Source organism: Macaca nemestrina, chromosome 10, assembly GCF_043159975.1.
Source record: "Macaca nemestrina isolate mMacNem1 chromosome 10, mMacNem.hap1, whole genome shotgun sequence".
NCBI classification, from domain to species: Eukaryota; Metazoa; Chordata; class Mammalia; order Primates; family Cercopithecidae; genus Macaca; species Macaca nemestrina.
This window is the reverse complement of record NC_092134.1, coordinates 21,692,191-21,704,347: the sequence shown is the minus strand read 5'-3', so window position 1 is coordinate 21,704,347 and position 12,157 is coordinate 21,692,191. Positions and strand designations below refer to the sequence as shown.

General features: G+C 45.4%; 1 protein-coding gene and 1 pseudogene across 6 annotated transcripts in view; one reads left to right on the top strand and one right to left on the bottom strand.

Moving 5' to 3' along the window:
• Positions 1–12,157, bottom strand: part of LOC105493406 (ataxin 2) — a 155,411-nt gene that overhangs the window by 126,231 nt on the left and 17,023 nt on the right. The gene's annotated exons all lie outside the window — the stretch shown is intronic.
• LOC105493405 (interferon-induced transmembrane protein 3 pseudogene) lies at positions 10,152–10,670 on the top strand (annotated as a pseudogene).

The following is a 12,157-nucleotide window of genomic DNA, read 5'->3' as shown; positions in this document are numbered from 1 at the left end:
AATTCCAAAATTCAGATTTGGGAAAAGGGATTAGGATGCGAAATAGGAATACTGACCTGTAAAAAGAAAAAATAACTTTAGGCATTCTCCATAAAACAGTGTGAGGGAAAATGGTAATCTTTTTATTCTTGTAATTTATAGTAAGCTACTATTGAATAAGAAAGCTAACTTGTACCAGATAAGGTTAAGTTCTACAGGAACTTTTTTTTTTTTTTTTTTTTTTTGATATGGAGTCTCGCTCTGTCGCCCAGGCTGGAGTGCAGTGGCCAGATCTCAGCTCACTGCAAGCTCCGCCTCCCGGGTTCCCGCCATTCTCCTGCCTCAGCCTCCCGAGTAGCTGGGACTACAGGCGCCGCCACCTCGCCAGGCTAATTTTTTGTGTTTTTAGTAGAGACGGGGTTTCGCCGTGTTAGCCAGGATGGTCTCGATCTCCTGACCTTGTGATCCGCCCGTCTCGGCCTCCCAAAGTGCTGGGATTACAGGCTTGAGCCACCGCGCCCGGCCAGGAACTCTTTTTTAATTATTAGAATTAGTTTCATGGAAGATTTGGGCTAGATCTTAAAGGGTAAGTATGAGGATCTCGAATGGCAGAACAAGGATGGAGAAGCAAGCAAGAGGCAGACGCTGGGCACTGAACCTCCACAAGCAGTGAGGAAGGAGACCATCTTGATTTAAATGGAGGTCTTATTTTTGAAGAGTTAATGGGAAACATGATCAGAAAGGTAAAATGGAGTTCTACCAGGGGTCAGCAAATGCCCATGGGCCTATGGCCTATTTTTATATGGCTTAAAGCTCAGAACATTTTTTACACTGTAAAGAGCTTTTAGGTCAGGCGCGGTGGCTCACGCCTGTAATCCCAGTACTTTGGGAAGTGGAGGTGGGCAGATTACCTGAGATCAGGAGACCAGCCTGGCCAACATGGCGAAACCCCATCTTTACTAAAAATACAAAAATTAGCCGGGCATGGTAGCATGCACCTGTAATCCCAGCTACTCAGGAAGCTGAGACAGGAGAATCGCCTGACCCCAGGAGGCAGAGGCTACAGTGAGTCAAGATTGTACCACTGCACTCCAGCTTGGGCAACAGAGCAAGATACTGTCTCCAAAAAAAAAAGAGCTTTTAAAGTATGTAAAGAAAAACATGCACTCACAAAAAGGGGACTATATATGGCCTGCAAAGCCTAAAATATTAACTATCGGGCTGGGCACGGTGGTTCACACCTGTAATCCCAGCACTTTGGGAGGCTGAGGCAGGTGGATCATCTGAGGTCAGGAGTTTGAGACCAGCCTGACCAAAATGGTGAATCAACCCCATCTCTATTAAATACAAAAAAAATCAGTCGAGCATGGTGGCACATGCCTATAACCCCAGCTACTTGAGAGGCTGAGGCAGGAGAATCGCTTGAACCCGGGAGGCAGAGGCTGCAGTGGGCCAAGATGGCACCAATGCACTCCAGCCTGGGCAACAAGAGCAAAACTCCATCTCAAAACAACACAAAACAAAACAAAACACAAATTTACTATCTGGCCCTTTATGAAGTTTGCCAGGCCTTGGATTAGGTCATAGAAAGCTGTGGAGAAGACTCCCTCAGGCTTGGGAATAGGGTGATTTTTAAGCAGAGGGGTTACCCAACACAAGTAGAGTTGAAGCCTAACAGCAAAAGGTAGGCTAGGCTAAACCCATGGATAAAATCAATGTATCGTAGTAATTAACAATAAAATGTACAACCACCTGTTATTATTGTTTGGCCCAAATAAATAACAGTATAGCCAGGAATTTGCATAAAGCCACAGAGGAAAGAAATTATTTCCTCAACTATTACATTCATTCCCTCTGGAAGACTAACACGTACTGAAGTCTTGTTCAGTGTCCTTCTAGCCCCAGACTTTGCAGCCTACCAAAATGGACTGAGACAGGGAAAACGTGGGCAAGTGAGTTCCATACTCTAATTTTCCTACAAAAACATCCTAAGTGGTGTGTGGGTTCTTAGATCAAGTCGCAAACACATTCACAGCCCATGATATCGTACAACACTACTTTTAGTTCAAATTAATTATGAGTAACAATGGACTATCTGCCAAAATAGGCAGCTGCAGAAAACTAACCATCATTTATGATGCTGTTTCCAAATTTCAAAATTAAAAAAAAAAAAAAAAAAAAGAATTATAAATAAACTTTTTGACTGAAACTCACTGACAGAGAACTGCCAGGACTAAAGCATGGTTGACAGAAGAAATTTTATGGTGGACAATATTGACTGGATTGTTTTCTTCATTGTTTTTTTTTTTTTGTTTTTGTTTTTGAGATGGAGTCTTGCTTTGTCGCCCAGGCTGGAGTGCAATGGAGCAATCTCAGCTCACTGCAACCTTCACCTCCCAGGTTCAAGAGATTCTCCTTGCCTCAGTCTGCCAAGTAGCTGAGATTACAGGTGCCTGCCACCACGCCTGGCTAATTTTTTTGTATTTTTAGTAGAGATGGGGTTTAGTCATGTTGGCCAGGCTGGTCTCAAATTCCTGACCTCAGGTGATCCACCCGCCTCAGCCCCTCGAAGTGCTGGGATTACAGGCGTAAGCGACTGCTCTCAGTCTTCTTCACTAATTTTTAGTGGCTTTTGTCATATCTCTATATTACAGGCAGTGGAACAGTTATTAAAAAGCAAAGACTTTGAAATCTCACAAGGTTAAAAATCTCAGCTTTGTCACTTCCTATCTCTTTGACCTAAGGGCAATTTCCTTAATTTCTCATATCCATCACTTCCTCATCTGTAAAAAGGATATGGCCCTACCAGTCCGACAGGCTGGGCTGTTATAAGACTTAAAAGATATACAAGTAATGCTCTTGGCACAGCTCTCCTGAAACCTAATAGGCACACAATAAATGGTATTTATTTTATTACATAACATTTATTACATAAATAAAATGTTCATCATCTCTTTTCACATCATAGATAGCTAAATGTGGTTTTTTTCTTCAGAAAAAATGGCCACTACTACCACTTGGCTCAGAAATGCTAGTTTTTTCCTAAAATGTTTTATATAGAAAAAATTTTAATAATCAATAGACATTCTTATATATTTCCTCACCCTTTTAGATTGGGTTAAAAAGTATGGAGACTTCCAGCCGGGTGCGGTGGTTCACGCCTGTAATCCCAGCACTTTGGGAGGCCAAGGCAGGCAGATCACGAGGTCAGAAGATCGAGACCACGGTGAAACCCCGCCTCTACTAAAAATACAAAAAATTAGCTGGGTGCGGTGGCGGGCGCCTGTAGTCCCAGCTACTCGGGAGGCGGAGGCAGGAGAATGGTGTGAACCCGAGACAGGGCTTGTAGTGAGCCGAGATCGCACCACTGCACTCTAGCCTGGGCAACAGAGCAAGACTCTGTCTCCAAAAAAAAAAAAAGTATGGAGACTTCCTATAGCATTTATAGACTATGAATAACTAAATTCCCTATCTGTCACAAATGTAAATTCCTCGTTTTCTTTATTTCTTCCCTTTTTTTTGGCAGTGGGGGGATAGGGTCTCTGTCACCTGGGATGGTAAACAGTGGCTCAATCATAGCTCACTGCAACCTCGAATTCCTGGGTTCAAGTGACCCTCCTGACTCAGCCTCCCAAGTAGCTGAGACTATAGACATCCACCACCATGCCCAGCTAATTTATTTTTGTAGAGATGGGACCTCACTATGTTGCCTAGGCTGGTCTTGAATTCCTGAGCTCAAACAGTCCTCTTCCCTTGGCCTCCCAAAGTGCTAGAATTATAGGTGTGAGCCACTGCATCTAGCGAAAATTCCTCATTTCTTTCCATTTTTCACATTGTTGAAGTATAGTCCTTCACCCAGAGAAGCTAGTGACTCAAGTTCCTGACTGATTAAAAGAAACTAATCATAACATTTTTTAATACCATCACTAGTTTTCTTGTCCTGTTCTCACTTGCATATACCTTTCAGAGATCCAAAACACAATGATAGTAACTCATTCATTCCGTCTCTGCCACTTTCTGAGTGAATCTGAATAGGTCACTTAACCTCTCTGGGCCTTCATTTCCTCATGGGTAAAATGGGGACAGGATAACGGATGATCTAACAGGGCTATGTGGTAATCACATGAGATTATGTATGCCCTGGGAGAATAAACTCAGGGTAGGGCCCGGTCCACTCAATCCTGTTTCCCTCCTTTTTAATTATGACCCTAATCAATTTTTACAAGCTGAGGTCAGAAAGCTTCTCAAACATACTTATTTTTGTGCCTAGCCAGTGGCTGTCCCTGAAGCACTAAAAAGAACAAGACCCTTAGCAACATACCAGACTGCTGATGAGAGGGGCTGGAGCGCAGTGATGTGACCATAGCTTCTGCAATCTTGAACTCCTGGGCTCAAACAATCCTCTCGCTTCAGCCTCGTGAGTAGCTGAAATTACAGGTGTGTGCTGCCATCCCCCATTAATTAAAAAATATTTTTTGTAGAGATGGGATCTTGTTATGTTTCTCAGCCTGGTCTTGAACTCCTGACCCTTCCCACTTCAGTCTCCCCATGGCGTGGGGAGGTTTACAGACATGACCCAGACCCATTCTTCAGATGGTTTTTCTTTTTTCTGGTTTTGTTTTGTTTTGTTTTTCTCTTCATCTAAAAGAACTCCTTTTAAGATTTTATGAGGCAGAAGTAAACAGTACCATCTCAAACACCTCAATACCATAAGGTGGCAGGGGTAATGTGAACTTTCTGTCTAGTCTATACTATCACATAAGCTCCAGAAAGAGAGAGACCTCATCTGGCTTATTCACTACTGTATTCCCAAGCCTCACAAGCAGGAGGTATACCAAAAATAAAAAAAAGGGTAGGGAATTAAACGTGGTATGCCTCTAAATGCCATGCTTTCTACATGACAGCTTTTTCTTGACAGGGTCAACTCCTACTGCCTAATAATAAAACCAACAGCCGGGCACGATGGTTCACGCCCGTAATCCCAGCACTTTGGGAGGCTGAGGTGGGTGGATCACTAGGTCAGGAGTTTGAGAACAGTCTGGCCAAGATGGTGAAACCCCATTTCTACTGAAAATACAAAAATTAGCAAGGCACGGTGGTGGGCGCCTGTAATCCCAGCTACTTAGGAGGCTGAGGCAGGAGAATCGCTTGAACCTGGGAGGCGGAGGTTGCAGTAAGCTGAGATCATGCCACTGCACTCCAGCCTGGGCGACAAGAGAGAAACAAACTCCATCTTAAAATAAATAAAGTAAAATAAAATAAAGTAAAACAAAACAAAACCAATAGTCTGGCTGGGCACCATGGCTCACACCTATAATCCCACCTCTTTGGAAGGTCGAGGTAGGCAGATCACTTGAGACTAGGAGTTCGAGACAAGGCTGACCAACATGGTGAAACCCCATTTCTACTAAAAATACAAAAATTAGTCAGGCACAGGAGTGCATGCCTGTAGTCTCAGCTACTCGGGAGGCTGAAACAGAAGAATCACCTGAACCTAGGAGGCAGAGGTTGCAGTGAGCTAAGATTGCACCACTGCACACCACTGTACTTCAGCCTGGGCAACACAGCGAGACTCCAGCTCAAAAAATAAAAATAAAAATAAAACCAATAGTCACATATTCAACAAATTATTATTATTATTTTGAGACGCAGTCTCGTTCTGTCGCCCAGGCTGAAGTCCCCTGGCACGATCTCTGCTCACTGCCTCCTAGGTTCAAGAGAATCTCCTGCCTCAACCTTCTGAGTCACTGAGACTATAGGTGTGCCACCACAAATAGCCAATTTCTGTATTTTTAATATACACAGGGTAGGCCAGGCGCAGTGGCTCATGCCTGTAATTTCAGCACTTCGGGAGGCCGAGGCGGGTGGATCACAAGGTCAGGAGATTGAGACCATCCTGGCTAACACAGTGAAACCCAGTCTCTACTAAAAATACAAAAAATTAGCCGGGCGTGGTGGCAGGTGGCTGTAGTCCCACTCCTGCTGAGGCAGGAGATGGCGTGAAACCAGGAGTCGGAAGTTGCAGTGAGCCGAGATTGCGCCACTGCACTCCAGCCTGGGCGACAGAGTGAACTCCATCTCAAAAATAAATAAATAAACAAACAAACAAACACGGGTTTTCACCATGTTGGCCACGCTGGTCTTGAACTCCTGACCTCAGGGGATCTGCCCGCCTCGGCCTCCCAAAGTGCTGGGATTATTAAAGGCGTGAGCCACTGCACCTGGCCACAGCAAATTGATAACTTACTAAGCATACAAAGTTGTACAAGGCACTTGTTCCTATTGTCAAGATGCTCTAAATCTAGAAGGAAGATAATGCAAATACTTCCACATAAGTCAGATCCCAAATAAAGACATGCACTGCATGTTTCAGTTAACAACAGACCTATATACAATGATCAACTAGTAAGTTAAATTAAATTTATTCTTAAAGAAAGGTATTTTTGACCAGGCACAGTGGCTCACACCTGTAATCCCAGCACTTTGGGAGGTCAAGGTGGGTAGATCACTTGAAGTCAGAGGTTACAAGTCTTAACTCCTAACCACACTGAACTTTCTGTCTGCAGAGAGTACTGGTCAAGAGTTCACAAAACGGCTAGGCATGATGGTGTGCACCCACAGTCCCAGCTTCTTGAGAAGCTGAGGTGGAAGGATTGCTGGAGCCCAGGAGTTCAACGCCCTGGGCAACACAGCAAGACCTCATCTCTGGCCGGGTGCGGTGGCTCACGTCTGAAATCCCAGCACTTTGGGAGGCCGCAGCAGATGGATCACCTGAGGTCAGAAGTTCGAGACCAGCCTGGCCAACATGGTGAAACCCCATCTCTACTAAAAACACAAAAATTAGTCGGGTGTGGTGGCACACACCTGTAATCCCAGCTATTCAGGAGGCTGAGGCAGAATAGTCGCTTGAACCTGGGAGGCCGAGACTGCAGTGAGCGGAGATAATGCCACTGCATTCCAGCCTGGGCGACAGAGCAAGACTCTGTCTCAAAAAACAAACTAAGAAAGGTATTTATCAATTTAGTGTATCCTAACTGTACAGTGTTCATCTATGGTAGTATACAGTAATGTCCTAGGCCTGCACATTCACACACCACTCATACAATGATTCATCCCAAGCAACTTCCTGTCCTGCAAGCTCCATTCATGGTAAGTGACCTATTCAGATATACCACTTCTATCTTCTATGCTGTATTTTTACTTACCTTTTCTATGTTTAGATATGTTTAGATACATAAATACTTAACATTATGTTACCACTGCCAACAATATTCAGTACAGTACCATGCTATATAGATTTGTAGCCTAAGAGTAATACTGTGTACCACAGCCTATGTGTGTAGTAGGTATACCATCTAGGCTTGTGTAAGTATACTCTATATTTGCACAATGATGTGATCACCTAAAAAATTTCTCACAACACATCCCCATCATTAAGCAATGCATAAACACAGTTTCTCATCACCAAAGATGGTATGAATGTCAAATAAACACATGAAAAGATGCTCAATATCACTTTGCATTAGGGAAATGCAAAAGAAACCCACAATGAGGCCAGGCACAGTGGTTCACTCGTGTAATCCCAGCACTTTGGGAGGCTGAGGTAGACGAATCACTTGAGCCCAAGAGTTCAACACCAGTCAGGGCAACATAGTGAGACCTCTTCTCTACTAAAAATCAAAGCAAATTACCAGGTGTGGTGGTACACACCTGTGGTCCCAGCCAGGAGGCTGAGGCAGGAGGATCACTTGAGCCCAGGAGGTCAATGTTGCAGTAAGACAATATCGCACCACTGCACTCCACCCTGGGTGACAGAGCAAGACCCTGTCTCAAAAAAAAAAAAAAAAAAAATTAATACACTGTTAGGGGAAGAAAATATAGTACAGTCACTTTAGCAAACAGTTTAGCAATTACTTTTGAAATTAAATAAACACTCACAGGATTATATGTACCCTGGAAAAATAAACACTTTCCACAAAACCCAGCAATCTCATTTCCATGCATGCCAACCAAGAGAAATAAAATCATATGTTCACACAAAACTTGTACATAAATATTCACACCAGCTTTATTTTTGTCTTTCTTTTTTTTTTTGAGACAAGAGTTTCGCTCTTGTTGCCCAGGCTGGAGTGTGCAATGGTGCAATCTCAGTTGACTGCAACCTCCACCTCCCGGGTTCAAGCAATTCTATTGCCTCAGCCTCCTGGCTGGGTTTACAGGCATGCGCCACCACGCCTGGCTAACTTCATATTTTTAGTAGAGATGGGGTTTCTCCATGTCAGTCAGGCTGGTCTCAAACTCCCAACCTTAGATGATCCGCCTGCCTCGGCCTCCCAAAGTGCTGGGACTATAGGCGTGAGACATCGCACCTGGCCTCCAGCTTTATTTTTAATAGCCAAAACCTGCTAACTCAATGTCCACCAGTAGATGAAAAAACTGGTACATGCATATAATAGACTACTACTCAACAATAAAGAGAAAGAAACTACTGAGTAACATGCAATAGTACAGATGACTTTCTTTTATTTTGAGACAGAGTCTCACTATGTCACCCAGGCTGGAGTGCAGTGGCTCGATCTTGGCTCACTGCAACCTCTGCCTCCTGGGTTCAAGCGATTCTCCTGTCTCAGCCCCCTCGAGTAGCTGGGATTACAGGAGCACGCCACTGTGCCCAGCTAATTTTTGTATTTTTAGTAGACATGGGGGTCTCACCATGTTGGCCAGGCTGGTCTTGAACTCCTGACCTCCGGTGATCCACCCACCTCAGCCTCCCAAAGTGCTGGGATTACAGGTGTGAGCCACCAGGCCCGGCCAGAGATGACATCTTGCTGTGTTGCCCAGCGCCTTGAACTCCCAGGCTCCAGCGATCCTCCCACCTCAGCTCCCCAAGTAGCTGGGACTATGGGTGCACGCCATCATGCCTAGCCATTTTGTGAACTGTTGACCAATGCTCCTCTCTGCAGACAGAAAGTTCGGTGTGGTTAGGAGTTAAATGGGAAGAAAGAGGAGGCTGGGTGCAGTGGCTCATGCCTGTAATCCCTTCCAACACTTTGGAAAGCCAAGGTAGGAGGTTCACTTGAGCCCAGGAGTTCGACACCAGCCTGGGCAACAGAGCAAGATCCTGTCTCGGGGGGCGGGGGGGGGGAGAAATTAGCTGGACATGGTGATACACACCTGTAGCCCCAGGCCAGGTACTCAGCAAGCTGAGGTGGGATGAATGCTTGAGCCCAAGAATTCGAGGTTACACAGTTACAGTAAGCTATGATCGTGCCACTACACTCCACCCTGAGCAACAGAGAAAGACTCTGTCTCCAAAAAAACAAAAGATGACAATGTGAGGTGGGTGTAGTCCCAGCTACTCAGGAGGCAGAATCATCTGAGCTCAGGAGTTAAAGGTCAGCCTGAGCAACATAATAAGACCCTGTCTCTTAGGAACAAAACGGGAGGGGGAAAGAGTAGGTGGGGGGTGGGGGAGAGAGGAAGGGGTGGGAGAGACAGAGAAAGAAAAATAAAAGAAGAAATAAAAAGAGGTAGAGAAAGGAAGGAAGGGGGGGAGGGAGTGAGGGGAGGAGGCAGCAGGGAGGGGAGAAAAGAAGAAAGGAAAGGAAGGATGAAGCAAAAGAAAAATGACAGTGAAAGGCCAGGCGTGGTGGCTGATGACTGTAATCCCAGCACTTTGGGAGGCCGAGGCAGGTGGATCACCTAAGGTCATGAGTTCGAGACCAGCCTGGCCAACATGTTGATACCCCGTCTCTACTAAAATATAAAACTTAGCTGACCATGGTGGCAGGCGCCTGTAGTACCAGCTACTTGGGAGGCTAAGACAGGGGAATAGCTTGAACCTGGGAGAGGGAGGTTGCAATGAGTCAAGATTGCACCATGGCACTCCAGTCTCGGCAACAGAGCGAGACTCCATCTCAAAAAAAAAAAAAAAAAAAAAAAAAAAAAGCGATGTATTAGAAATAGAAGTACATCAGATTCTAATGTCAGTTATGCAGCCAATGATGAGACACTCTGGCAAATAACCCTCTTGGTCTCAATTTATTCACCTGTAAATAGAATGAGTACTAAAAAACCACCAGAGCCAGAGAAATCCAAACTATCAGGCAAAGGAAGGGGCCCACTGAGAACCAGCCCAGCAACCCGACCACAGCTGGTCTTCCCTGGACACCATGAACCACACTGTCCAAACCTCTTCACTCCCACCAACATCGGCCATCCCCCTAACTATGAGATGCTCAAGGAGGAGCAAGAGGTGGCTGTGCTGGGGGTGCCCCACAACCATGCTCCCCTGATGTCCACCATGATCTACATCCACAGCGAGAACTCCATGCCCGACCATGTTGTCTGGTCCCTGTTCAACACCTACTTCATGAACTCCTGCTGCCTGGGCTTCATAGCACTGGTCTACTCTGTGAAGTCTAGGGACAGGAAAATGGTTGGCGACCTGACCAGGGCCCAGGCCTACACCTCCACCGCCAAGTGCCTGAACATCTGGGACCTGACTGTGCACATCATCATGACCATTCTGCTCATCATCATCCTAGTGTTGATCTTTCATGTCTATCAATAGATCAGGAGGCATCATCTAGGCCAGGAGCTCTGCCCATGATCTGAATCCCACATACTCCACCTTCCATTCCTCGCCCTGCCCCCAAAGCCAAGTCCTGTATCAGCCCTTTATCCTCACACACTTTTCTACAATGGCATTCAATAAAGTGCTCGTGTTTCTGGTTAAAAAACAAAACAAAACAAACACCAGAGTCATTTCAACTCCAAATGTGTTTGACTCTACATTGTTGAACATCTACTATGTGCCAAGAACAGAACATAAGAATAATCTAGGCTGAGTGTGCTGGCTCACAGCCTTAACCCCAACACTTTGGGAGGCCAAGGCAAGAGGACTACTTGAGGGCAGAAGTTCAAAACCAGCCTGGGTAACAGTGAGACTGTCTCTACAAAAAATTTTTTAAATTGTAGGGAGCAGCACTTTGGGAGGCCAAGGCAGGCAGATCACTTGAGCTCAAGAGTTTGAGGCCAACCTGGGCAACATGGTAAGACCCTGTCTCTACTAAAAATACAAAAAATTAACCAGGCATGATGGTGCACGCATGTGTTACCAAGCTACTCAGGAGGATGAAGCATGAGAACTGCTTGAACTCGGGAGGTGGAGGTTGGAGTGAGCAGAAATTGCACCACCGCACTCCAGCCTGGGTGACAGAGCGAGACAGTGTCTCCAAAACAAAACAAGAAAACAAAAAAAAAAATTGAAGGGTGTAATGGTGCATGTGCCTGTGGTCCCAGCTACTCAGGAGGCTGAGACGGGAGGATCACTTGAGGCTGCAATAAGCCATGATCGCAATACTGTACTCCAACCTGGGCAATAAAGCAAGATCCCATCTCAAAAAATGAATACATAAAAACAGAAAATATTAAGACTTTAGTATCTCACCTTATAAAGAAGGTATTGTTTCCCTTTTTGTTTTGTTTTTTTTTCGAGACAGAGACTCGCTCTGTCACCCAGGCTGGAGTGCAGTGGCGCGATCTCGGCTCACTGCAACCTCCACCTCCGGGGTTCAAGCGATTCCCCTGCCTCAGCCTCCCAAGTAGCCAGGACTACAGATGCATACCACCACGCCCAGCTAATTTTTTGTATTTTAGTAGAGATGAGTTTTCACCATGTTGGCCAGGTTGGTCTTGATCTCCTGACCTCATGATCCGCCCGCCACGGCCTCCCAAAGTGCTGGGATTACAGGCATGAGCCACCGTGCCCAGCCAAGGAAGGAATTCTTTCTCTTTTAATAAATAAACTAAGCCTGAGAGTGGCTGAGTAACTTGCCCAAACTTCTGACCAAGTAGTAAGTGCCAACCATCCAAGAAACAGGGATACAATCAATAGTGAATAAAACAAAGTTCCTGCTTTCATAGAACTTAAATTTAATTACTAAAGAGTGAACCATGGCCGGGAGCGGTAGCTGATGCCTGTAATCCCAACACGTTGGGAGGCCGAGGCGGGCAGACCACCTGAGGTCAGGAGTTCAAGACCAGCCTGAACAACATGGCAAAACCCTGTCTCTACTAAAAACACAAAAATTAGCTGGGCATGGTGGTGGGTCCTTGTAATCCCAACTATTTGGGAGACTGAGGCAGGAGAATCACTTGAACCCAGGAGGCTGAG